The following is a 27,702-nucleotide window of genomic DNA, read 5'->3' on the forward strand; positions in this document are numbered from 1 at the left end:
CTTCCTGTTCTATGTCCCTTGACATGTCAAGACTTGTAATTTGGTCCAGTGTTTTCTGCCTTCACTATTCAATATTTCATGCACCAAATGGAGAAGATAGATACAATATCTAATCTGAAAAGTGAAAAGAATGAGGGGTAGTGCAGCATGTGTTATTTATTCTGTAACCATCTATAATATATGATGCTGATGTAAAAGTATTTTTAGTACTACGTACATGCTAAAGTATAACTATAAAACCAATGCAGGAAAATGTATAGGAAAAAGGAACATTTTCCACATTTAAGGCATAATATCCCAAAGTGCCTATTAATTCAACCTGGTTTATTTAAGGCAGTTACTTAAGTTGGTTGCTTCTTTCAATGAAAAATCAAAAAGCCACTTTGCAACAATGAAACATTCAGCAAAGTTTATGGTGCATTGTATATAATACCAGCCATAACAGCCACAGTGTCAATCAAGTCCTGAGACAAGGGACGTCAGTAACTAAAAACATCAGGATGCAGGACCATGAATTAATCATTACAGTTACAGTGATCCAGGTATGACAACCCTTTGATAACACACACACAAACACATACTTAATGCTGTTATGAGAAGAATACAGGGAACATTGCTGCAACAAAGAAAATAAGGTACCACGCATTTAGTGAGCCCTAACTCAATGTTCACATTATATTATATGCTGTGTGGAGTAAGGATTAAATGAATACAATAACATACATATGGAATCACCTATTATGGCAAAAAGGTGATAAGCAAGAAGTATATATTACTGAATTCAATATTGAGTTGGCCTACCCTTTGCAACTATAATAGTTTCAACTCTTCTAGGAAGGCTGTCTGCAAGGTTTCTGAGTGTGTCTATGGGAATGGTTGACCATTCTTCCAGAAGCGCATTTGTGAAGTCAGGCACATATGTCGGATAAGAAGGCCTGGCTTGCAGCCTCCACTCTAATTTATCCCAAAGGTGTTCTATTGGGTTGAGGTTGTGCAGGCCAGTTAAGTTCCTCTTCCCCAAACTCCCTCATCCATGTCCTTATCGACCTTGGTGCACTGGTGTGCAGTCATGTTGGAACAGGAGGGGGTCATCCCTAAACTGTTCCCACAAGGTTGGGAGCATGAAATTGTCCAAAACGTCTTGGTATGCTGATGCTTTAAGAGCTACCTTCAGTGGAAGTAAGGGGCCAAGCCCAACCCCTGAAAAACAACTCCACACCATAATCCCCCCCTCCAACAAACTTTACACTTGGCACAATGCAGTCAGCCAAGTACCATTCTCCTGGCAATCTCCAAACTCAGACATGTCCATCGGGTTTCCAGACAGAAAAGCGTGATTCTTTACTCCGAAGAACACGTCTCCATTCGTCTAGAGTCCAGTGGTGGTGTGCTTTACACCTCTGCATCCGGCACTTTGCATTGCACTTGGTGATGTATGGCTTGGATGCAATTGTTCAGCCATAAAGTAAAACATTAAAAATTCCAAATTCTTTTAAATAACATGCTTGGTGGATGCCCTGAACCTGCTTGTAAAATGGTGCACCTGTATGATGTATACTACAGCAAAGTTGACATTTACAAAAACAATGCAATATATATTGCCAGTAAATTTTATTTTCCTGGTAATTAATGCAATTCACAAAATATGGCCTATAGCCATTGACTATATGGTAGTCACTATCCTAACATCTTAAGGTCACCTGTCAGCCCAGAATCCCAAGATAACAGTTAAATATGTTGGGCAGGGGTGCATCACTAGTTGCTAAGAAGCTGTTAGCCTCCAGATGCCTAACAATCAGTGTGAGTGGGAAGCTATCACATTTAGCAGGGGTATTAATATCATTGCTAAATGTACCACTTCCTGATGCAGCCAGAGGATCTGCTCAATGGGTGGGCAAACACTCCACTTACTTTGGCTTGGATTGCATGGAGTATGCAGTTAAAGCAGAGATTTATTGGTTGATAAAGCTGTAAATAAGATTTAGGAGCTATAGGATGCTATTTTCAGTAACAAAACAATAATTTATATTATAAATACAGCACTATCCTTCTTTAATTAGGACACCCCACCAAATCACTTTCACAGTCCTTCCCCTGAAGTACATATATCAACAAATCAATCTTTCAGCAAACTTGATTACCATATACTAAATGTTAGTGTGTAAAAAATAAAGTCCAAAATCAAAGTCCAAATAAAGTCCCAAAAAAATGTAAAAAAAGGATTCCACAAGTCTTAATTAATAGAATCAATCTTTATCTGTAATTTCTCAATTCTTCATATCTCCAAACCGCCTTTGTGATATACTCCAAACAAAATCTTCATATACCTCAAAGAAAAAAACTCAACATGTGTATTATCCCAAAAAAAATCACTAAAAACGTGTCACGCGTGTTTCATGCAAGAACTAACGTGCCACCGCAACCGTGAAGAAAATCCCTCTGCCTTAAGTATCAATCCACTGCATACCAATAACAGAAGTGCATAATTACCCTCAGAATAGTATCAAGGGTCTGAATGCGATAATTTCCAACCTTTTTATTTCTTCAGCCTTTCCAGCAACTTCCCACAGACCTCATAAACAGACCAGGGATCAGTATGTGTCATAAATACTCATAACACTTTATTGTAGCAACTTACATTAAAATAAGATGAAATCAGCTTCCACACCAAGAAAATTATTCCACAATCCTGCCTCTCCTCAGAAGTGTGTAGGTATCCTCACCATCCCACTCCCGAGGGGGAATAAATCAACTGTGGTAGATTTCCCAGTAGCCAAACACATGAGGAATCCAGGACAGGCACAACCGCGTGTACCAGGATCAAAGATGGCTGCCACCGCACTTCCGGAAGAGCGTTACTACGTCACCACGTCACGTGCCCCGGACGCGTTTCGTCACATCCGGACTTTGTCAACAGGGATCTTTGATCCTGGTACACGCGGTTGTGCCTGTCCTGGATTCCTCCTGTGTTTGGCTACTGGGAAATCTACCACAGTTGATTTATTCCCCCTCGGGAGTGGGATGGTGAGGATACCTACACACTTCTGAGGAGAGGCAGGATTGTGGAATAATTTTCTTGGTGTGGAAGCTGATCTCATCTTATTTTAATGTAAGTTGCTACAATAAAGTGTTATGAGTATTTATGACACATACTGATCCCTGGTCTGTTTATGAGGTCTGTGGGAAGTGGATGGAAAGGCTGAAGAAACAAAAAGGTTGGAAATAATCGCATTCAGACCCTTGATACTATTCTGAGGGTAATTATGCACTTCTGTTATTGGTATGCAGTGGATTGATACTTAAGGCAGAGGGATTTTCTTCACGGTTGCGGTGGCACGTTAGTTCTTGCATGAAACACGCGTGGCACGTTTTTAGTGATTTTTTTTGGGATAATACACATGTTGAGTTTTTTTCTTTGAGGTATATGAAGATTTTGTTTGGAGTATATCACAAAGGCGGTTTGGAGATATGAAGAATTGAGAAATTACAGATAAAGATTGATTCTATTAATTAAGACTTGTGGAATCCTTTTTTTACATTTTTTTGGGACTTTATTAAAACAATAATTTAACACAATACTCCAAATGTATTCATATTTGCATATCCCTTCAACAGTGACAGGACCAAAAAAACTGCATTTTCCTTCCAATAAATACAACATGTATCATATTGCACTTAAAGAGATGCTGCTTCAGACATAGTGGAATCCTGCATTTATTATTTTAGTGTCCTTGTTTCTCAAATAGATTATGCAATATACCTGGACTATTGTTCTTTACAGTTTTCTGCCAGAGAACCAAGGCTATGTTTGAAAATTATAACAAGTTGTCATCATTGAATTGTGAACAGTTCAGTCTCATTAGATGCGGCAAGGTAAGAGAAAATGGCTTTCCCTTTCTCAATAGTAAATATTGAGTTTTTGAAAATCAAATGTCTATTCACACAGTATATGAGTTAAGAAAATGCCATCAGTGAAATACAGTCACATACATAAAATGTATTAAAAGCACCATTACATATGTGATTTGATTTAAGCCGTGTCAAGAGGCTCTGGCAGTAAAGAATATATGCTTGCCAGATGTTCCCGAGTCACTATATTTTCATAAAAATATCTTCACAGGACATAAAACCGAGCCCTGGCAAAATAATAGAAGTAAATATTAAATTATAGATTCTATGCTTTTCAACATGTTTCATCATGGTTTTATGTCTTATAAATAAATCACTCACCTATATTATACATTTATGACAAGCTTGTTGAATGAACTTTGTCTCTTTTAACATATTTTAGATTTTTATTAGCTAGCTTTACTTTCTTGTGCTGAGAACATTTTAGTACTCTGACAAAAGAGCTGAAGTCAACTGCAAACACAAAATACTTGGCTAGCATCATTTGGTGGTGATCTTATGAACTACTATGCCTCATAAATATTTTTGCCCTGTGTAATTAAAGAAAAACTGTGCATTTAAAACATATTGGGGTTGGTTTACTAAAACTAGTGAGCTGAAAATCTGATGCAGCTCTGTATAGAACCCAATCAGATTCCAAGATTTATTGCCAAAGCTTAATTTAACAAGCTGAAGTTAGAAGCTGATTGGCTACCATGCACAGCTGCACCAAATTTTACACCAGTTTTAGTAGATCAACCCCATTAGCTCTTTTAACTACTTGCACTCCTGAGGATTTACCCCCCTTAATGACCAGGCCTCTTTTTGCTACTCCGCACTGCACTAATTCAACTGATAATTGCGCGGTCATGCAATGCTGCACCCAAACGAAATTTACCTCCTTTTTTCACATAAATAGAGCTTTCTTTTGGTGGTATTTGATCACCTGTGCGCTTTTTGTTTTTCACGCTATAAACAAAAAAAGACTGAACATTTTGAAGAAAAACAATATTTTTTACTTTCAGCTATAAAAAATATATAGTAAACTCAAAGTTAGTTATAAATTTAGGCCAAAATGTATTCTGCTCCATGTTTTTGGTAAAAAAAATTCCCAATAAGTGTATATTGATTGCTTTGTGTAAAAGTTATAGCGTCTACAAACTATGGTATAGATACTGCAATTTACGCCATTTTTTTGCTAAACAGCGCTGCGCTACTTTAACAGACAATTGCGCGGTCATGCAATACAGTACATAAATGATATTTATGTCCTTATTTTCACACAAATAGAGTTTTCTTTTGGTGGTATTTATTCACTTGTGCACTTTTTACTTTAGGCGTTATAAACAAAAAATTTTTTGAAAATAGAATTAAAAAAAAAAAAACAATATTTTCTCATTTTGGTCATAAAAAATATCCAAAATATCCAAAAAAACGAAAATTTCATCATAAATTTAGGCCAAAATGTATTCTGCGACATGTTTTTGGTTAAAAAAAAATCCCAGTAAGTGTATATTTATTGCTTTGTGTGAAAGTTATAGCGTCTACAAACAATGGCTTAGATAATGGAATTTACACAGCTTTTACTTTTTTTTTTCCAAAAAAGTATTTTAAATATGAAAGGCATACCAAGTCATATACAGATACGAGTCACAGTTCGTGCATAGACCTAGTATATATTCTCCCATAACGCAGACGGGACATAAGATGTTGGCTTAAAGTGTGATTCATCTCAAAGCTTTTACTTTTTTAACTGCCCATCACATTTCTTGAGATGCTAAAATACCAGGATAGTACAATCACCCTCAAATGACCCCTTTTTGAAATGTGGACACCCTAAGTTATCTACTGATTTATTTTTTTCCACAAGTTTCTGGAGAATTACAAACATTTTTTTTTACACAAAGTTGTCATTTAAATTATTTATTTCTCACACAAGCCATGGGTATATGTGGAATTACACCACAAAATACATTCTGCTACTTCTACCGAGTATGGGGGTATCACATGTGTGAGACTTTTTGGGAGCCTAGCCACATACAGGAGCCTGAAATCCAATGACCACTTTGAAAGCCTGAAGGTGCGTAACTTCCTCATTACATTTCCTCACTACCTATCACAGTTTCGAAGGCCCTGACATGCCAGGATAGCACCAAACCCCCCCAAATGACCCTTTCTGGAAAGTAGAAACCCCAAGGAATTTAAAAAGAGGCATGGTGAGTATTTTGCAGATGTAATTTTTTTCACAAGGTTTTGAAATATAAAAAGAATAGAAAAAATAAGTTTTTTTTTTCTTCATTTTCAAAATCTGGTGGCAACAAATGAGATCTGCAAAATACTTACCATGCTTCTTATCAAAATCCTTGGGGTGTCTACTTTCCAAAAAGGGGTCATTTGGGGGGGGGGGTTAGGTGCTATCCTGGCATTTCAGGGCCTCCAAAACTGTGATAGGTAGGCAGGAAGTGTAATGAGGAAATAAAGTCCTTTAAAGCCTGAAGATGCTTATTGGATTTTGGGGTCCTGTACTTGGCTAGACTGCCAAAACGTCTCTCACATGTGGCACCCCCATATTCGGGAGAAGTAGCAGAATGTATTTTGGGGAGTAATTCCACATATACCCATGTCATGTGTGAGCAGTAAATCATTTAAGTGACAAAAAAAAAAATGTTGTCATTTTCCAAAAACTTGTGGTAAAAAACGAAATTCTTCTATTGATTCAACATGCTTCTCAGCAAATAGTTTGGGTGTCTACTTTCCAAAAAGGGGTCATTTTGGGGGGTGGGGGCATTTATCCCCAGCATTAGAGGTTTATGCCACACATCACTCGCTCTTCTAACCACCTGAAGATCAAGCCTTTTCTGACACTTTTTGTTCACATGAAAAAAATCTGTATTTTTTGCTAGGAAATTAATTTAAACCCCCAAACATTATATATTTTTTAAAGCAGACACCCTAGTGAATAAAATGGTGGGTGCTGCAATTTTGTATGGCACATAGTACTCGCGCAGCGATTTTTCAAAAGCAATTTTTTTTAAAAAATACACTTTTTTTACTTTTAATGCATGCCGAGTAAATAGATATTAAACATGACATGCTTTAAAACTGTGCATGCCCCGTGCAATGGCGACAAACTGCAAACATTTTTAATATCCATAGGCAACACTTTAAAAGCCTTTAAAAGCTACCATTTTAGATTTACAGAGGAGGTCTAGTGTTAGAATTACTGCCCTTGATCTGACGTTCACGATGTATGGTGCAACTGCGTTTACATACCGAGACAACGCTTGTGCACACAGGTGTGCGTGCATGGGAGGGGCAAGGTTTTTTTTTAAGTTATTTTGATTTTTTAATTATTATTACACTGTAACTTTCATTTTTTTTTATCACTTTTAATGCTATCACAGGGAATACAAATATCCCCTATAACTTCAATGGGCATTCTCATATATTCTTTTTTGAGAATTCTGGGGTCTATCAGGCTCTAGATATCTCCTCTGCCCTTACATTATCTAATCAAACCAAAATCGGTGTGATCAGATGCTTTTCCAATTTACAAATGGTGCTGTTTATATCCTACGAAACTGAAGTGATGAAATGCTCATAGCTTCCGAATTCTTAGACTATAGAGATGTTTGGCACCACTCTGGTCTCCAATCAGCTCTATGGTCAACTGGCAGAAACACCGGCTGCATTCTCAGGTTCCCCCGAATGGCACGGGACTGCCCGAGAAGGCCGTGGAAGGCAGCGGGGGAGGGGGTCATCATATCCCGCTGCTTGTAAAAGCAATCCTGCAGCTAATTAGCCACTAGGATTGCTTTTACATGAAAGCCCGAGGGCCCAGGGTCAGTAGGGGGCCCCATGAAATGCCCCTGGTACCTTTTATAGGGTTTTTTGGGTGTGCTTTGAGTGTGGGCAAGGACACAGGGGCCCCATGATCCCTTATTGCCCGGGGCCCCATAAGTTGTCAGTCCGCCCCTGCCACCATTAGAATATACCACCTTGCATCCACCCACTTCTAATGATGGGCACACATTAGGTCACACTTTGCCACATGCGCCAGTTCCAAGATTGTACAAATGTCTAAATAGTGGCACACTTGAATAAAAATTGTCCACGTGTAAGTGGTACCCCATATGGAAAAAGGATGACACCAATCCCAAACTATCTTGTCACTGCTCCCCATGTAGTCTGGGCATCCGGGGGGGGGGCTATATATAGTGACATTATGAAAGGCAAGGTGATTGAGGGGTGCTGTGTTTCACCTGGCATGCTTTCATATGTAAGACACTAAGGTGGAACCTGGTCCAGGTTTTCTAGCCACCTTGACTGTGTTGGTTCAGAACCGTATTTTAAAGCTAGACTGGAGCAAGAGGTTGCTCTTTGCCTGGGACTCAGGAAGCCGTACCTGGGCGAGAGCTGTGGATGTGAAAGTTTGCTTTGTATAAGAAAGGAAAAGGCTTGCACAGTGTTTTGTTTTGTTGGTGACTGGGAGAAGCCCTTCACCTGTGAGTTAGGAATCTCTGCTGTTTAGTTAGTGCCTGGATGGCAAGTATTTATTTTCTGTTTTGTTTTGTTTATTTTCTATGCAACCTTTTAAATAAAACTGATATGTTATATATAAGAGCACACCCAACACAACTCTTCAGAACTAAATTGACCAATAACGTAGGGGAAAACCTATAGATTATTATCTACACATGCCGAACCCTGTGTGATTATCATAAGGAATGTGAAAAGAGTAATGTATCATTTATGACAATCATTCCCAACCTTTCTGTTTGTCAACAGACCACGTACAAACTACACATGCCCATTGTACCTCTCAGAAAATGTTCAGCGTACTGGTGAATTTTGTGATAGGCTCATGTACATCTTGAATTATCAAAAGAGCAAACTGTCTTCTGCAAGAGACAGCTGGTGTGGTCACTTGAACACTCAAAGTTGCACTCAAAGATCATCTGGCATGGCCAGATCAATATATTGACTACTAGCACATATATGTACTTGATTCCCTCCTCCTCCTCCCACTCTCACCCATTAATTTACTGAATGATGCAAGTAAGATGGAGAGAAGAACACAAACCTTTTACCCCATTTGTTAAATACTGCCAAGGACATTTTTACTCCATCGCTATAATAATACCTGACTAAATTTCACCATTTCAATTATTAAACCATTCAATCAGGGTCCTTTCATAATCAATATTTACAGTTTTGCATACTTTCATATGCTATCAAGCAATTTCTTACTGTTGTTACTATGTTTTCTATCAATCTCCTCAATACATATCATTTAAATGTCAATTCACACAAAAAAACCAAATGTGCTCTATTAAGCCTATTTGTATTGGTAAAATACCACTTGAACTATCATGTTGCTGTCAGTGTTATTTCATTGGCCCTCATGAATCAGTGTAAAAAGTTACCAGAGAGGGCTGTCAGCCCTTAACCCCTTCATGCCTAAGGGTAAAACAAATCTAAATGCCTAAGCACAATTTTGCAATATTGACATGTGTTAGTAAAACCGCACATATCATCACAACTACTTTGTACATCCAGGTGGATTATACCTTGTTTATTTCAGAACAAATTGGGCTTTCATTTGGTGGTAAATGATAATGGATATCTCTTGATTTATTTTCATTATCAGAGGAAAACTGGCCCAAATTAGTAAAAAAATAATAATTTTTTAAAATGTAGCTGTGTGTTTCTTGTTACTATCATAACCTACCATCAAAGAACAACCCAAAATAAATTTTCTAGCTCTTGACGATCGCAGCGATACCATATATGTGTATGTTATTTGTTGTTTGTAACCGTAGTACAGCCCAGAAACAATAGTGCACATTTTGTTTTTTGTTTTGTTTTTTACCTAAAACACACTGACACTGATACCAATTTTTTTTTTAATCTTGACCTTTGCTCCTGATCTTTTGACCTTGACCTTTGCCCCTGACCTTGGCCACTTACACTGGCGCTGAACTAGATCAATCCTCCATCTAGGTATTTTTTCTTTACTTTTAATTATATTTTTTAATATTTATTTATGTATCTTTTTTTTTTTTTTACAAACTTTTTTTTCCCCTCTATGCCAGGAGTTAGAGAGATAAAATGTATCTCTCTCCTCCATTCATAGAGAGAAAACAAAAACAAGGGGGCCGGGCTGTACAGTGACTGATCACTGTGATAGCCAATCAGAGGCTATCACAGCGATCATGTGACCTGGAATCGAGAGTCCCAGGTCCCGAACAGGACCCGGGGCTCTCAGTGACACCCTGGTCTTTGTGCTGGGAGTGTGTTGTTTGGCGTGCTCTCAGCAGAAAGACAGGTATGCATATATGCGGCCCCAAGGAAAAATGCCCAGTTCTGTGAGGCCGCATATTTGTGTGACGTCGGCATCAAGGGGTTAATAACACTGGCTTCAAAAAAGCATAAGATAACACTAGAGAAGTTAAGATAAAAAATAGAACTCTCAATAGACAAAAGTTCACCACATGTGGAAAAATTAAGGTTACATACATTGGTGACATTTATGCTTGTGAATGGAATCAGGTAAAGTACTTTGTGGTGTCTTAATAATTTCTCCATCTTAGTGTTTCTTACACTTTGCGTGTAAAGAAGTATTGGCAAACTCTGGAAAGGATACATATCTTCCAAAACTGTGCTGGTCTCTCATTTCTAAATTGTATACATAAACAGATTAAACAACTTGCCCAAGGTTTACAATATGTGCATTTTCTCAGTCTGTAGATCAGGTCTTTACGATTATTTCAAACAACCGTTAACTATCAATTATCACAATGAAGTTGACAGATTTTTAAGAAGTAATTATGCATACACATAATTCAACAAACCAAAATATCTGTCAAGCGCAAAACAGGCGTCAGACTTTACCCTTCTGCAACACCAATCACTGTCAGCTGTATCAATATCATCATTGATCTAAGCACAGAATTTGCCTAAATTAGGTAGGGTAAAAACAGGTGACCAGGCTGCATGCAAACAATTAACTCCCGACATTCATTTTTAGCTTGCTACAATGACCTTATTAGCTTATCTGTGTTTTCCAGCATACCAGACCTTAGGGCCTCATTGTAAATTTGATGTCCTCCTGTAAAAATAATACACATCATAGTATTTTAAATTACTGTATATATATATATATATATATATATATATATATATATATATATATATATAACATTTTTGTTTCTTACTCCCTTGCTCCATTATTCTATTACACTAATCCAAACTTTGAATTCAGCACCTCTTTTCCCTTTTCCTGCACAACTACAAATCTCAGCTTGCCAACTCTGTTTAAAACAGAGGAGAGACTGAGATATTTTTACAGTCTGGGGGGCGTAACAAAAATTCACACATAGAAATTTAAAAACAATGACACCCCTGCATCCCCCCCTTATCTCAGAGTTCTCTGCAGCCTGAAACTGAAGGTGAGAGCTCTGAGAGTGGCCACTATAAAATTCAGACATTACAAATTGTTGTATCCCATTGATATAACAACTACCCCTACTTAATAGGCAGGAGGGAGTTTCCTATCATCTCTCTCTCATACAAAAGAGCAACAAGCAGGGAGCCAGGTCAGTGTAGATATGAGCAATAGTATTTTATTACAAAGAAAACGTACATCTTAAAATCCCTCAATGAGTGTGGCAGATGAAAGACACCAGAGCCAGGGACATCAAAGGAGCAGATCCAATGAAATATGCATGTCCCGGGAGGAGACTCGCAGCGATGGATGAACGGCATTTCTGAATGCCTTCCTGCTGGTAGTAGGGGGAAGTGACAGGTGCTGTGAATGGAGGGGAGGGTGGGCTGTAACGCGTTTCAGAAGCTCCACCTCCTTTGACAAGCAAGCCTGCCCCTGTGAACACAGGGTATATATGAGCTGTCAAATCAGGGAACCAATTGAGGGGAAGAGAAGGGGAGGAGTGATCTCCGGAGATCACCGGATATGAAGGAGAAAAGAGCAGAATACATACACCGATTGGGATGTCTAGAAGTGATCTGGTTAACCAATTAAATAATGATGGTGTGAATAAATGAGTGAGGTAAGAATGCTGAACAAAGAAAGAAAAAGGGAGAGAGAAAGAAAAGAGGGTTGGGCTGTGAGTGCAGAGAAGCAGAAGTGGGATAAGAACAGTAATCTAGAAAGAAATTCATGGGACAGACATGCTGATTGCCACATTCTGAGCACATGGATTCCGCCAGGAAGCTTGCCCCCCATCCATCCATCCATGGTCTGGTTTTATTTCTTTATTCCTTTTATTTATTCATTTATTTTACTCCCTTTTATTTTATTTAATTTTGTTCACATTTTGATATAACTTATTTTATATTTTATAATTATTACTTTCATCTTCTGTGTGAGCACTGAAAATTGTTCATTTATTGATTATCATCTCTCTCATACAACACTATTGGCAATACATCCACAAAATGCATTTCAAGAGAAAAAGACTCGATAGGCACTAACTTAGAATGACATCAACACATTAAATAACATAAATACAAGAAGGCACCTAAATAGTCTTCCATCTCATCATATAAATATCAATACAATATTATTACTGTTTTTATTTTCCCATCTGTACAGTCCTGCTGTACTCAGATGAACACTGATTTAAAGGTTGTTCTGCCTTTAACAATAAAAGAGAGCAAAACTGCATACATTAGGCATACAAAAGAGGAAAAGACTTGCAAATTATGTAAATTCCCAAATTTACAGACTATATATAGCAGAGCGGGAAAACTGTTTATGTTCTATGAAAGAAACCATTTAGACAATTCTACCATCAAGAGACCATACATTGCAGCCTTCCTGTGCCCTGTAAGATTTGAGAACAAACATGCAATTCAGCAACATTTAAGAAATAACTAGCTTTAAAAGTTGCAGAAATTAAACAATACAGCTTCCGTCCTAGAAACAGATGGTTAGGACATCAACAATTAAACAAACTTGTTTTTTTAGAATGCGTCCTTACGAACATTTATATATTATATTTTTAAGTGCACTTTGTTCTCTAAATTCAAAGCATGTCTAATATCAATTTGGTACCAAGGATTTTCTTTAGCCTAAATTAAACACAATATGTTTGTTTTGATGCGGGCTGCATCCTTCTTGGATGATATATATGGGCTTCCAGTGTTTGCCACTTCCCCGTAGTGTCGGGTCATGACTGGCAGTGGGGGTGTTTTTTGTTTGTTGCCCTATAGGTGGACCTTGGTGAATGTAGAATGGCATTCGGCTGTGGCGCTGGAACGCGACTACTTGCACTGTTGCATCATCGCATGTTTGCACTCGTGTGATAATGTCATTTCCGGCGTGGTGGCCATGTTTTAACCTAGATTTGTTTGGTCCACATGAACTGGGTGAAGAGAAAAGACAGACTTGGTGCCCCTTTGATGGGAATTTATATAATCAGCCTTATTTGACATGTGTGAGTGAACCCTCCTTGGGAGAAAGGACTGCCCTTTTCCAACCTCTCAGTGGAAATGCAATATTTTATTGGTAGATGCTCTGATGCTGGATATGTATGGTTGGATCCTTGGGAGGCCCAGGGACTATATTCTATCTGTATTTCACCTGATGTTCCCTTTCTATTTCATGTTGGGTAGAAATGTACCATGATCCATGATACTATTGGTTTGGATACCACTGACCTTTGGATATTTGATTTGAGCTACATTTGATGCTGGAGTGAGTATAGTATGGATCTGGAGTGAAATTAATGTATATTTAAAATAGTAGGGGGGGGGGGGTGACTCATTGGAGGGCCTTATCCACTTGTTAATTATACTTTCTCTTAGTTGATTTATTTTACATTTCCTTGGTTTTAGAGGATTGGTGTCTTTGTTCCAATCTCTGTTCATCAAAGGTCCCTGTTATATGCCTTCCCACAGCCTGGATGGAAGTGATTACACCCTGATACATCCTATTTTGGTTTTGTAAGTGTCCTGTTTTTTTTGTCCCCCTTTTTCTCTATGTTGTTTTTCCATTTTTTCTCTTCTTGGGACAGTAAATATATCGACTGTCTCTTTTTGCACTGAATTACCTATGTATGTATACTATATATGTTTCATATGTATGTTCTCTATTTCCAGAGATTTTATGAATAGCTGTCACACTTGAGTTTAATATTTTGAAGAAGCAGTTGTCACCACAAAACACGTCAATAAACACAAACAAGTGTAATTCTATGTTGTGAACAGCTTATTCCTTTTATTGATGAGCTGTACACATATGTGCTTATAATATATGGCAAATAAAAGCTGTTAAGAAGATTTTTAATGTAATTACATCTGTGGAGTTGGTTTTATATATATACAGTTGCAAGAAAAAGTATGTGAACTCCGTGGGATTACGTGGAGTTTTGCATGAATTGGGCATAAAATGTGCTCTGAACGTCATCTAAGTCACAACAATAGAAGAACACAGTCTGCTGAACATAATACTACACAAACATTAGATGTTGCCATGGTTTAATTGCACATAACATGTAAACATTCACAGTGCAGGGAGGAAAAAGTATGTGAGGCCCTAGCTTAATGACTTTTCCCAGAGCTAATTGGAGCCAGGAGTGAGCCAACCTTGACTCCAATCAGTGTGATGATATCGGATGTGTTGCTGACAGCTGTCCTGCCCTTAAAAAACACACACATGTTTTGGGTTTACTGGTTTCAAGAAGCACTGTCTGATGTGAACCATGCCTCGCAGAAAAGAGCTCTCAGAAGACCTACGATCAAGAATTGTTGACTTGCATGAAGCTGGAAAGGGTTACAAAAGTATCTCCAAAAGCTTTGATGTTCATGTGTCCACGGTAAGACAGACTGTCTACAAATGGAGAAAGTTTAGCACTGTTGCTACTCTCCCTAGGCATGGTCGTCCTGGAAAAATGACTGCAAGAGCACAGCGCAGAATGCTGCATGAAGTAAAGAAGAATCCCAGAGTGTCAGCTAAAGACCTACAGAAATCTCTGGCACATGCTAACATTTTTTTTGACACATCTACAATAAGGAAGACATTAAACAAGAATGGAGTACATGGGAGGACACCACGGAGGAAGCCATTGCTATCCAAAAAGAATATTGCAGCACGTTTGAAGTTTGCAAAAGAGCACCTGGATGTTCCACAGCACTACTGGCAAAATATACTGTGGACAGATGAAACCAAGATTGAGTTGTTTGGGAAGAACACACAACACTATGTGTGGAGAAAAAAAGGCACAGCACACCAACATCAAAACCTCATCCCCACTGTGAAATATGGCGGAGGGAGCATCATGGTTTGGGCTGCTTTGCTGCCTCAGGGCCTGGACGGATTGTTGTCATTGATGGGAAAATGAATTCCAGAGTTTATCAAGACATTTTGCAGGAAAACGTACGACCATCTGTCTGCCAACTGAAGCTCCGCAGAGGATGGGTGATGCAACAGGACAATGACCCAAAGCATACAAGTAATTCAACAAAACAATGGCTGCAACAGCACAGAATACGCCTTCTAGAGTGGCCCAGTCAGATACCTGACCTCAACCCGATTGAAATGCTGTGGCATGACCTTAAGAGAGCGATTCACACCAGACATCCCAAGAATATTGCTACACTGAAACAGTTTTGTGAAGAGGAGTGGTCCAAAATGACTCCAGATCGTTGTGCAGGTCTGATCTGCAACTACAGGAAACGTTTGGTTGAGGTTATTGCTGCCAAAGGAGGGTCAACCAGTTATTAAGTCCAAAGGTTCACATACTTTTTCCTCCCTGCACTGTGAATGTTTACATGTTATGTGCAATTAAACCATGGCAACATCTAATGTTTGTGTAGTATTATGTTCAGCAGACTGTGTTCTTCTATTGTTGTGACTTAGATGACGTTCAGAGCACATTTTATGCTCAATTCATGCAAAACTCCACGTAATCCCAAGGGGTTCACATACTTTTTCTTCCAACTGTATGTTTCTTCTTTTAAACATACACTTTACACACAATTATATTTCCTCTCTTATCCTCTACTTGCTTAAAAACTCTTACAGTTAGGGCTCGTTCACACTTGACTATTTTACCAACTCTTGCCAAATGCCCCTATAGCGTTTGGCAAGCGTTGGTCCGGCGTTTGCGAAGCGTTTTTTAACGCTCGGCAAACGCCGCATGCGCGGTTCAGCGGCAGTTGCTAGGTGTTTGCCGAGTGTTAAAAATGCCCTACAAATGCCTATAATGAAGTTTGAGTGGTGTTACCACTCCGCAAATGCCCCGCAACCACATCGCAACTGCACCGGCCGGCGTTTGCGGAGCGGCACCATGGACTAGAATAGGAGGCTTCAATGCCTCCTGACTCGACCAGAGGCGTCCGTTTTGCTGCGACGCTCCTGTTAGAACAGCACCATGTGCTGCAATGTGCAGAATTGTCCGAGGCGTTTGGGAAGTGGTAAAAACACTTCCCAAACACCTTTCTGCCGCCTGCACACAATGCTAGTGTGAACGTAGCCTAATACAGCTAAAAATAAAATTAAACACCTTGTTGGGTGTCTAATCTGTAAGGAAGCTGTACAGGGGCGGACTGACCATTTGGAAACTCGGGCACTGCCCGAGGGCCCGGGGTCAGTAGGGGGCCCCATGACATGCCCTGGTACCTTTTTCATAAGCTTTTTTGAGTTTGGGCAAGGACACAGGGGCCCCATGATCCCCTATTGCCCGGGGGCCCCATGAGTTGTCAGTCCTCCCCTGGGCTCAATAATTCAACACCTTATACTCAATAATGTAAAATATCATGATGACATTGCACAAAGGCCACTCCACAATTTTAGATCTAAAATTTCTTCAAAGGGAATCTTCCATACACATCCCAATGATTTATGATGCCACACAAACAAAATCTTGAGATTCATATTTTCTGTGACAATATGTCCACAGGCTTACCTTAAGGTGGGGGGCACTGAACACTGGAAGAAGCCTCCTCCTTTCACGTGTCAGTTTTGCATGAAGCTCTGCAAGCCTTCTTCCAACTTGTTTCATCTGACAAGTTACCTGAGAAACAATTCATAAGGTCAAGATCCCTCTATGAATTCTTCTCCCTTTTAAGGATCTAAACTACTGCCTCAATTTCTAAAATATTTGACCAGTGCCACCTTCTTGACAGCCAGACCACCACAGGGTCCCCCTATGATCAGGGGTATCCCCAGCACTAAATTAATACAAACCTTATTTATTCAATTCATGTGCAGTCAAAGAGTTAGAGGAGTTAGCAAGACACACAGCAGGAAGATCAGTAGCAGAGAGAGGGTTAAAGAAGTGTTCCACATTTGTGTCAGGAATTTCATAAACACAGAACATGGTGTCACTGAGGGATCTTGGCTAATCTTTGCCCACCTGGGGAACACACATATGTGTGCTTTATTTGTCATGAGACCACTCTGTACTTACTCTGCTCTAGACCCTCACTAAGCATAACAGTTTGTTGCATTCAATTCCTACACACTCTCTTCAGCAATCTTATCAGATGAGACAGACATTGGGAAAATTCGAGCACAACAGCAGGTACAGGTGGACTAGGGGCCTAAATAGCACTTCCTAGAGATGCCACCCAGATATGATTCCAACCTGGGGCAGCCATGTAGCCTTATAGAATTTCCCAATCAAGCACTACAAACATTGTTATGCATTCAAGCCTTGAGATAAGGCTTTATCTTTCACACAGTCTATACTAACTGTCATATACATTTGGGGAATTAGTAAAGTATATATGAATTACTGGAATTCAGTCAGATCACTCATCCCATATTGAACAAAAGGAAGTGTTTCTTGACACATACACATGCATGGATCGGTCCTCCAGAGGAGAACTGGTCAACAGTTGTTCTTTTACAATGGTTACTTATACTGTGCAAGAGGCACAAACGTGGTTGGTCAACATTGTTAGACACTAGCAGCTTGTCAGCATATCTAATTTGAAATAATTACCAAGTATGGCATGCCACATTAAATGCCTTTCCTCCTGGCAGCAGCGTTTTGGCAGAAAAAACTCTTGATGGAAGTAGATGCATCTGAATGATTTTAGGCATGTCAATCACTTGGGAGTTAATTCATTTAACTGACCAGAATAATATTCTGGCCATTGACATGAATTAATGCTTAAGCTCTTGATACACCTACTATTAACATACATTTAGGGTGCACTGGCCTGGTTCTTAAAGTCCCTGCCACTAAATGCTTCTAAATGCCTACGCGTGCATGGGTTAACATAGAGGGGCATTTAGAGGCAGAAAAAAAATCCCACCACATGCTCCTAAAAGCAGCGTGTGTAAACATTTTGTTTTGGCATTCATTCTATCATCATTTTAAATACAGAAGGTATACAAAACACTAATAGAAGTACATTCTGTTTTACACAATTCGCTATTATAGAATAACTTATATTAGTGGGATAGACAGGGTTCAACAAGGCTTAGCTAAATTTATTCTGGCTCTCACTTCTTCTATCTGTTTCTCTGATGATTATGTGTATCTTGTGTAGTATAGAAATCATGATTTATGGTGCATGACATTGACAACATTAAATCAGATGGTCTGCAGGCATGCTGCTATCTACGCTAGACATTGTAAGCTTCAGACAGGATGAAAGTAAGCAAAGCAGTATTTACACCAGCCTGGGTCTTGTTTTCTGAGTTTACGTTTATGATTTCAGCATCAGGAAAGTCTCATGTTATAGATAATTGTGAATTAAACTGTATGTAAACTCTAAAAATACATTTCTCTTATTTTACCCCTTTTGATTTGTTAAAGTACAATATATCTAAACTCAGAACTAAAGATGTAATATATTGCAGCTTACTAGTCATTGGTGTGGTGGCTGCATTTGTTTTCTTTTCTTTTTTAAACTTTTTTTCTTCATTTTCACCTGGTAATCCTACAAATAGCACTCTTCCTTTGGCTATGTCATTCCTGTCCTATATCTTTGGAGGGAGATGTGATTGTCAGCCTAGGCTGCTCTCCTGATATGGACTACAAACTTGCCCAACTCTCTTCATCTCCATTACATGGAGGGCAGGGCAATTGGTGTATTACAAAAGATAGCTAGGAAGGAAGATATTCTTCTGTGCAGCTCACAGGAAGTGACAAGGACCTGGCAAGATTCCGGCAAGATCAACAAGTATTTTCTGTATTTACTGAAAATGTTCTTAGCTTAAAAAAATATAGAAAATTAAGACAGTCACCACATCTAAGGGCTATAAGCTGAGACATTTTGCATTTTTGTTCTTGGGTTTAGTTTTTAAATATACAATTTAAAGTGTATTGTTATATCTGTTAGATTACCTCAAATGAAATAAAAATATGCCAATCTGGCTGAAAATCTTGTCTACGTTATCTGCCTGCATCTTCTGTTACCAATTACATTGATTTCAAAATAAAGCAAATACATTTGAAAAAAGAAAACTAATGTAGCCATCTAAGCTGTAATATGTATTTCCCGAGCAATCAGTTCCCAGTGCCAGCAGCACTGATCTGTGTATTCTAATGGCAGGGGAGTCTCCCTGCTGTCAGAATACAATAGCTCAGCAGGGAGGATTCCCCCCATCCACATACAGTATGTGGATAGTGGAACCTTTATTTGCTGTTCAACCTGCAGGTATGTATGGACTGCCTCAGGATAAGGGTGAAGGTTAGGGGCAATAGAGTAAATGCTTTAGGTTAAGTGGTAATTATCATTTTAACAATAACTCCAGACAACATTTTTTTTCCTTTTTGAACAGACCTGGAAAAGGCTAGAACTTTTGCAAGGTTTTTACTGCTGTAAAAACCTCATTGAGGAAGTTTTTATAATTTCCTGTGTGGTCATTGGGACAAAAAATGAATTTATTATCTCCATTGGGGTGGGTTAGAACCTTAGACAATTTGGGCAGAAGTTCCACTCTAAGTACCATTTTAACGATTGTGAGTTAACTTTAAGGGTTATGCTAAAGGATCTATTTATCAAAGATTTGCACATTTTTCAATCAAAATTAATTGGGGAAAAATATGATAATTTTGGGTAAAACAAGTGTAAACCTAGAGTGAAAACATTGATAGAAAGACTGCTTAGCGTGTCAGGCTTTTTTTGTTGATTTCCTGACCCAGGCACATGATTTTTTGATTATCTGCTTAAATTTTCTGCTCAGAGTTTTTGGGTACAAATATACAGTGTGCTACCCAGGCTTGTAATACCAGCTACAGAGCACTGGGAAAAAAAAAGGCAGTAAGAGAGTGCCTTCGGAAATATTAAAAAAGGGCTTGTGTACATGACTTTTGTTCGTAGTTTGTTCTCCTCTTACAAGTCAATAAGAATTTAAAAACAGCTTGTAGAAGCTTTGAAGATGGTCAGAAAAAGAGTAAAGGAGATTAGATAGAGGTCAACAGCAAAGAAGCAACTCTGAAATATGTCAGCAATATCCAAAATGTAATGAGAGTGCATCTAAAACCACAATTCATTTGATTATCTGCCTACCTACACAAACCTTTAACTCTTTCATGATTAGTGGTTGTTGAAGTCTAATAGCTCAGGTGAAATTTCGCAATATCAATATGGAGGGGATTTACTAAAGCTGGAGAGTGCAAAATCTGGTGCAGCTCTGCATAGAAACCAATCAACTTTCAGGATTTATTAACAAAGATTAATTGAACAAGCTGAAGTTAGAAACTGATTGGCTACTATACACAGCTGCTTCAGATTCTGAGTGCTCGAATTTTAGTTTTAGCTCTAGTTTTTAATAAATCTCCCCCTGTGTGTCCATTAACTTGACAAAAATTCTATGATTATTTGCTTACCTAAATACTTTTTACCTTACTTTATAGGGACATATAAAGCTTTAGTTTAGTGCACTGCTTTAACAGCCTCCCACCCACCATATAAAAAAAAACAAATCACAAACCCATCTAGCACACTACAGGTCCCAGCTTTCAAGTTACAATGTCCAATTGACTGTGGGGATGGGGGGGGGGGAGGGCGAATCTCAGAATGAAAATTGCTAAATGATCCTGCAGCTACTAATAGACCTAGGAAGATCCAAAATTAGCTGGAAGAAACAAAGGAATAGCAACATGGGATCTCCCTCAGCAATACATGTAATAATTGATTGAACAATTAAAAAATAGTACACTCACGTGTAAATTTCTTGACAAACAGCTCTGGTGTAGATCTCAACATAGAAGCAATTCCAATTGTGTATAGTAAAGGACCATTCAGAATCCCTCAGCCGGCATATCGAGGGAGGGAGTTTGGCCGCTGTCAAACTCTGCTAATGGCCGACACCGCTTACACTGCCTCGTGGATCTCCATACACTGTAGGAAGGAAGGAGAGGAAGGGCAAGGAGGGGCCAGTAATGGGTTTCAAAGGACACGCCTTCTTTGTCATATATGTCAAACTCCCTCCCTCCATATGCCGGCTGAGGGATTCTGAATGGTCCTTTACTATACACACTTGGAATTGCTTCTATTTTGAGATCTGCACCAGAGCTGTTTGTCAAGAACTTTACATGTAAATGTACTATTTTTTAATTGTTCAATAAAATTACATGTATTGCTGATGGAGATCCCGCTCTGATGTTCCTTTGTGTCTTCACACCCTCCATAGAAGGAAATGATGGGTGGGCAGTGGCTCTCCCATTCTGGGAGGACATCATATGATCTTCTCCCGCCCTAGCTGCACATACATGCCTCCGAGGGCACTGGGCTTGGCGATCAGTGGTGCGCTATGTCCCTGGGACATAGCAGATCACTGATCGCAGTAAAGAGCCAATTACACAGGCTGTCTCATGTGATCAGCTGTATCCAATCACAGCTGATCACATGTGAATAGGAAATGCCAGTTATTGGCTCTCCTTTCCTCATGCTGACAACTGAGAGCCAATAAGCAACATTACTCAGAGGGGAGAGCTACACTGATGATCAGTGCAGCCCCATCAGTGATGCATTTCAGTGCCCCTAATTGCCACCTTTCAGTGCCCATCAATTCCACATACCAGCGCCCATCAGTGCACATCAATGCCACATATCAGTGCCCATCAGTGCATATCAATGCCATATATCAGTGCTCATCAGAGCTGCCTTTCAGTGCAAACTATCTGTACCAACCAGTGCCACCTATCAGTGCCCATCAGTGCTGCATAACAGTTCCAATCAGTGCCACCTATCAGTGCCCATCAGTGCTGCCTATTAGTGCCATATATGAGTGCTGCCTTTGAGTGCCCATCAGTGATGCCTGTCAATGCCCCTTAGTGCCACCTATGAGTGCCTCCTCATGAGTGTCACCTATCAGTGCCAATCAGTGCCACCTATCAGTGCTGATCAGTGCCGCCTACCAGTTCTGATCAGTTCCACCTTTCAGTGCCCATCAATTCCACATATCAGTGCCCATCAGTGCACATCAATGCCACATATCAGTGCCCATCAGTGCATATCAATGCCATATATCAGTGCTCATCAGAGCTGCCTTTCAGTGCAAACTATCTGTATCAACCAGTGCCACCTATCAGTGCCCATCAGTGCTGCATAACAGTTCCAATCAGTGCCACCTATCAGTGCCCATCAGTGCTGCCTATTAGTGCCATATATGAGTGCTGCCTTTGAGTGCCCATCAGTGATACCTGTCAATGCCCCTTAGTGCCACCTATGAGTGCCTCCTCATGAGTGTCACCTATCAGTGCCAATCAGTGCCACCTATCAGTGCTGATCAGTGCCGCCTACCAGTTCTGATCAGTTCCACCTTTCAGTACCCGTCATTGCTGCCTATCTGTGCCACATGTCAGTGCCCATCAGTGCTGCCTTTCAGTGTCCATCAATGATGCTTGTCAGTACCCATCAGTGTCGCCTATCAGTGCTTCCTCATCAGTGGTGCCCATCAGTGCCAACTTTCACTGCTGTCTATCAGTGTCCATCAGTGCCACCCATCAGTGCAGCCTATCGGTACCCATTTCTGCAGCCTCATTAGCAAACACCAGTGAAGGAGAAAAAATACTTATTTGCTAAATTTTATAACAGAAACTAATAAAAAACTTTTTTTTTCAAAATTTTCAGTCTTTTTTAGTTTGTTTAGCAACAAATAAAAAACCCAGTGGTGATTAAATACCACCAAAATAAATCTCCATCCGTCTCAAAAAAAGAGAAACATTTTGTTTGGGTACAGTGTTGCATGACCGCGCAAATGTCATTCAAAATGCGACAGCTCTGAAAGCTGAAAGTTGGCCTGGTCAGGAAGCGGGTAAAAGTGCCCAGTAGGCAAGTGGTTAATAAACACCCCTCTAACTCTTTTATTATAAGATTAGAAATGGACAGTGTTGAAAAGTGTTTTTTTTTACTTTTGCTTGTTTATTTTTTAAAATACGTTAGTGAACTGTGTAAGGCTCAGTTACAGCTGAAAACAGGCAAGTATATTTTAAACAAACCTCATGTATTCATGTTTGACTGTCATGGTAATTACATGACTGGGAACCAAGCTGATCAGTGCATGCTCATGGTTCAACAATGCACCATAGTTTAACGTTCCGTCAGCAGTGGGTGCTGTACCTGAAAAGTTAATCGAAAGATTGAGGTTGCATTAATGTGTTCTTAAAGTTCTTTAAGCAATGAACAAAATTATAATTGGCCAATGCTCATTAAAGTGACAATAGATGTACTGTTTTAAATATCCCTTTCTTCTATAAAACCTTTTTTTAAAGGCTTTAAATACATATTATAAATAGAGATGAGCGAATTATTCAAAAATTCGATTCGGCTGATTCGCCGAATTTGCGGGAGAAATTTGATTCGATGCGAATTTATTCACCGCGAATTTAACTTATTAAAAGGGTTTCTAGGCTTCAGAGAGCCTTTATATTAGTGCAGAACACTGTACCTTTAATTTAAATGCCCTTGGAGTCTCCTGGGGAAGAGAAATAATACTGTCAGTCAGTATGACATGCAGATGAGTGCCGTCGATCTTAGAATCACCGCACACTTCACTCATTTGGGCAGTCACGGGGCACGACGAAGAAGAAGAAGAAGAATGAAAAGAAGAATGAAAAGAAGAAGAAGAAGAATGAAAAGAAGAATGAAAAGAAGAAGAAGAAGAATGAAAAGAAGAAGAAGAAGAATGAAAAGAAGAATGAGAAGAAGAATGAAAAGAAGAATGAAAAGAAGAATGAGAAGAAGAATGAAAAGAAGAAGAAGAAGAATGAAAAGAAGAATGAGAAGAAGAATGAAAAGAAGAATGAGAAGAATGAAAAGAAGAAGAAGAAGAATGAAAAGAAGAAGAAGAATGAAAAGAAGAATGAAAAGAAGAAGAAGAAGAATGAAAAGAAGAATGAAAAGAAGAAGAAGAAGAATGAAAAGAAGAAGAAGAAGAAGAATGAAAAGAAGAATGAAAAGAAGAAGAATGAAAAGAAGAAGAAGAATGAAAAGAAGAAGAAGAAGAATGAAAAGAAGAATGAGAAGAAGAATGAAAAGAAGAATGAGAAGAATGAAAAGAAGAATGAAAAGAGGAATGAAAAGAAGAATGAGAAGAATGAAAAGAAGAAGAAGAATGAAAAGAAGAATGAAAAGAAGAAGAAGAAGAATGAAAAGAAGAATGAAAAGAAGAAGAAGAAGAATGAAAAGAAGAAGAAGAATGAAAAGAAGAAGAAGAATTAAAAGAAGAAGAAGAATGAAAAGAAGAAGAAGAAGAATGAAAAGAAGAATGAGAAGAAGAATGAAAAGAAGAATGAGAAGAATGAAAAGAAGAATGAAAAGAAGAAGAAGAAGAATGAAAAGAAGAAGAAGAAGAAGAAGAATGAAAAGAAGAAGAAGAAGAATGAAAAGAAGAATGAAAAGAAGAAGAAGAAGAATGAAAAGAAGAAGAAGAAGAATGAAAAGAAGAATGAGAAGAAGAATGAAAAGAAGAATGAGAAGAAGAATGAAAAGAAGAATGAAAAGAAGAAGAAGAAGAAGAATGAAAAGAAGAAGAAGAATGAAAAGAAGAATGAAAAGAAGAAGAAGAATGAAAAGAAGAGGAAGAAGAATGAAAAGAAGAAGAATTAAAAGAAGAAGAAGAATGAAAAGAAGAAGAAGAAGAATGAAAAGAAGAATGAGAAGAAGAATGAAAAAAAGAATGAAAAGAAGAATGAGAAGAATGAAAAGAAGAATGAAAAGAAGAAGAAGAAGAATGAAAAGAAGAATGAAAAGAAGAAGAGAAGAATGAAAAGAAGAAGAAGAAGAATGAAAAGAAGAATGAAAAGAAGAAGAAGAATGAAAAGAAGAAGAAGAAGAATGAAAAGAAGAATGAAAAGAAGAATGAAAAGAAGAATGAGAAGAATGAAAAGAAGAATGAAAAGAAGAAGAAGAATGAAAAGAAGAAGAAGAAGAATGAAAAGAAGAATGAGAAGAAGAATGAAAAAAAGAATGAAAAGAAGAATGAGAAGAATGAAAAGAAGAATGAAGAAGAAGAAGAATGAAAAGAAGAATGAAAAGAAGAAGAAGAAGAATGAAAAGAAGAAGAAGAATGAAAAGAAGAAGAAGAAGAATGAAAAGAAGAATGAAAAGAAGAATGAAAAGAAGAATGAGAAGAATGAAAAGAAGAATGAAAAGAAGAAGAAGAAGAATGAAAAGAAGAAGAAGAAGAAGAATGAAAAGAAGAATGAAAAGAAGAAGAAGAATGAAAAGAAGAATGAAAAGAAGAATGAAAAGAAGAATGAAAAGAAGAATGAGAAGAATGAAAAGAAGAATGAAAAGAAGAAGAAGAAGAAGAATGAAAAGAAGAAGAAGAATGAAAAGAAGAATGAAAAGAAGAAGAAGAAGAATGAAAAGAAGAATGAAAAGAAGAATGAGAAGAATGAAAAGAAGAAGAAGAAGAATGAAAAGAAGAAGAAGAATGAAAAGAAGAATGAAAAGAAGAAGAAGAAGAATGAAAAGAAGAATGAAAAGAAGAAGAAGAAGAATGAAAAGAAGAAGAAGAAGAAGAATGAAAAGAAGAATGAAAAGAAGAAGAATGAAAAGAAGAAGAAGAATGAAAAGAAGAAGAAGAAGAATGAAAAGAAGAATGAGAAGAAGAATGAAAAGAAGAATGAGAAGAATGAAAAGAAGAATGAAAAGAGGAATGAAAAGAAGAATGAGAAGAATGAAAAGAAGAAGAAGAATGAAAAGAAGAATGAAAAGAAGAAGAAGAAGAATGAAAAGAAGAATGAAAAGAAGAAGAAGAAGAATGAAAAGAAGAAGAAGAATGAAAAGAAGAAGAAGAATTAAAAGAAGAAGAAGAATGAAAAGAAGAAGAAGAAGAATGAAAAGAAGAATGAGAAGAAGAATGAAAAGAAGAATGAGAAGAATGAAAAGAAGAATGAAAAGAAGAAGAAGAAGAATGAAAAGAAGAAGAAGAAGAAGAAGAAGAATGAAAAGAAGAAGAAGAAGAATGAAAAGAAGAATGAAAAGAAGAAGAAGAAGAATGAAAAGAAGAAGAAGAAGAATGAAAAGAAGAATGAGAAGAAGAATGAAAAGAAGAATGAGAAGAAGAATGAAAAGAAGAATGAAAAGAAGAAGAAGAAGAAGAATGAAAAGAAGAAGAAGAATGAAAAGAAGAATGAAAAGAAGAAGAAGAATGAAAAGAAGAGGAAGAAGAATGAAAAGAAGAAGAATTAAAAGAAGAAGAAGAATGAAAAGAAGAAGAAGAAGAATGAAAAGAAGAATGAGAAGAAGAATGAAAAAAAGAATGAAAAGAAGAATGAGAAGAATGAAAAGAAGAATGAAAAGAAGAAGAAGAAGAATGAAAAGAAGAATGAAAAGAAGAAGAGAAGAATGAAAAGAAGAAGAAGAAGAATGAAAAGAAGAATGAAAAGAAGAAGAAGAATGAAAAGAAGAAGAAGAAGAATGAAAAGAAGAATGAAAAGAAGAATGAAAAGAAGAATGAGAAGAATGAAAAGAAGAATGAAAAGAAGAAGAAGAATGAAAAGAAGAAGAAGAAGAATGAAAAGAAGAATGAGAAGAAGAATGAAAAAAAGAATGAAAAGAAGAATGAGAAGAATGAAAAGAAGAATGAAGAAGAAGAAGAATGAAAAGAAGAATGAAAAGAAGAAGAAGAAGAATGAAAAGAAGAAGAAGAATGAAAAGAAGAAGAAGAAGAATGAAAAGAAGAATGAAAAGAAGAATGAAAAGAAGAATGAGAAGAATGAAAAGAAGAATGAAAAGAAGAAGAAGAAGAATGAAAAGAAGAAGAAGAAGAAGAATGAAAAGAAGAATGAAAAGAAGAAGAAGAATGAAAAGAAGAATGAAAAGAAGAATGAAAAGAAGAATGAAAAGAAGAATGAGAAGAATGAAAAGAAGAATGAAAAGAAGAAGAAGAAGAAGAATGAAAAGAAGAAGAATGAAAAGAAGAATGAAAAGAAGAAGAAGAAGAATGAAAAGAAGAATGAAAAGAAGAAGAAGAAGAAGAATGAAAAGAAGAAGAAGAATGAAAAGAAGAATGAAAAGAAGAAGAAGAAGAATGAAAAGAAGAAGAAGAAGAATGAAAAGAAGAATGAAAAGAAGAAGAAGAAGAATGAAAAGAAGAAGAAGAATGAAAAGAAGAAGAAGAAGAATGAAAAGAAGAAGAAGAAGAATGAAAAGAAGAATGAGAAGAAGAATGAAAAGAAGAATGAAAAGAAGAATGAGAAGAATGAAAAGAAGAATGAAAAGAAGAAGAAGAAGAATGAAAAGAAGAAGAAGAAGAATGAAAAGAAGAATGAGAAGAAGAATGAAAAGAAGAATGAAAAGAAGAATGAGAAGAATGAAAAGAAGAATGAAAAGAAGAATGAGAAGAATGAAAAGAAGAATGAAAAGAAGAAGAAGAAG

The 27,702-nt window shown here is 37.7% G+C and overlaps 1 protein-coding gene across 2 annotated transcripts in view; it reads right to left on the reverse strand.

Annotated features, from left to right (window-relative positions):
* Nucleotides 1-27,702, reverse strand: part of CDH12 (cadherin 12) — a 1,084,366-nt gene that overhangs the window by 476,033 nt on the left and 580,631 nt on the right. The window contains exon 4 of one of the 2 annotated variants that reach the window (XM_089674840.1): nucleotides 16,818-16,925. The exons of the other annotated variant lie outside the window; for it this stretch is intronic. The gene's annotated coding sequence lies outside the window, so the exon portion shown is untranslated. The remainder of the gene's footprint in view (nucleotides 1-16,817; nucleotides 16,926-27,702) is intronic. 2 annotated transcript variants of the gene reach the window in all.

The sequence above is a fragment of the Staurois parvus genome, unplaced genomic scaffold (genome assembly GCF_062004578.1).
Source record: "Staurois parvus isolate SC_StPar_1 unplaced genomic scaffold, SC_StPar_1.0 ptg000153l, whole genome shotgun sequence".
Taxonomy (NCBI): domain Eukaryota; kingdom Metazoa; phylum Chordata; class Amphibia; order Anura; family Ranidae; genus Staurois; species Staurois parvus.